The 826-nt window shown below is 40.3% G+C and overlaps 1 protein-coding gene across 1 annotated transcript in view; it reads right to left on the reverse strand.

Moving 5' to 3' along the window:
• The window catches only part of LOC107699243 (autism susceptibility gene 2 protein-like), a 262,039-nt gene that overhangs the window by 178,155 nt on the left and 83,058 nt on the right, over positions 1–826 (reverse strand). The window lies entirely within an intron of this gene.

Raw genomic sequence — 826 nt, forward strand, 5'->3', positions numbered from 1 at the left:
CGCATATGCGAGTGATTTACTCGCAATGTAGAGGGTTGACCAGGGCTCTATGCTTATTTTACTTAAAAAATGTAGGAGCACAGTCAAAAATTAGGAGCACCTTCTAATCAATAATCAAAAATTTTGATACCCAATATGAATATCGGATCGGCGTATCCCTAGAAGAAATAACACATTTCCTGGGCACCAAATCACCATATTAGACTGGAGTAATGGCTGCTGAAAATTCAGCTTTGCCATCACAGTTACTGTTTTTACTGTATTTTTGATTAAATAAATGCAGCCTTCGGGAGCATGAGAGACTAAACAGTAAAAGAATCTTACATACTCCCAACTTTTAAACTTTAGTGTGCATATATGCTGTTGAAACACACACACACACAGTCTGATGCACAATCCTTGTAGGGACTCCCCATAGGCATAATGGTTTTTATTAGGGATGCACCGATACCACTTTTTCCAGTACTCGCCCGATACCGATACTTTTACCTACCCCTCACAGAAAACTTTCTGCATTTTTATAATCTCAAAAAAACTCATTCTGTATTATTTGTAAGCTTTTGTACCCATGGGGACCTCAATTTAGGTCCCCACGGTGACCCCCATGAGTTGGTGTGTATTCAGGTTTAAATCCCCACCAGTGTAGAAAAACCTGTACACACACACACACACATTAAGCCACTCGAGGCCATGCATTAGACTGATTTTACCATGGCCTCTCGTAACTTATTGCTTTAGTAACAGCAGGGGAGAACAAGCCAATGGCCTTCAAATGCAGGTTAAAAGAAATCAACTCAATTACAACAAAGGTCATCCACCCTCCTCC

Source organism: Sinocyclocheilus anshuiensis, unplaced genomic scaffold, assembly GCF_001515605.1.
Source record: "Sinocyclocheilus anshuiensis isolate Anshui unplaced genomic scaffold, SAMN03320099.WGS_v1.1 scaffold334, whole genome shotgun sequence".
Taxonomy (NCBI): Eukaryota; Metazoa; Chordata; class Actinopteri; order Cypriniformes; family Cyprinidae; genus Sinocyclocheilus; species Sinocyclocheilus anshuiensis.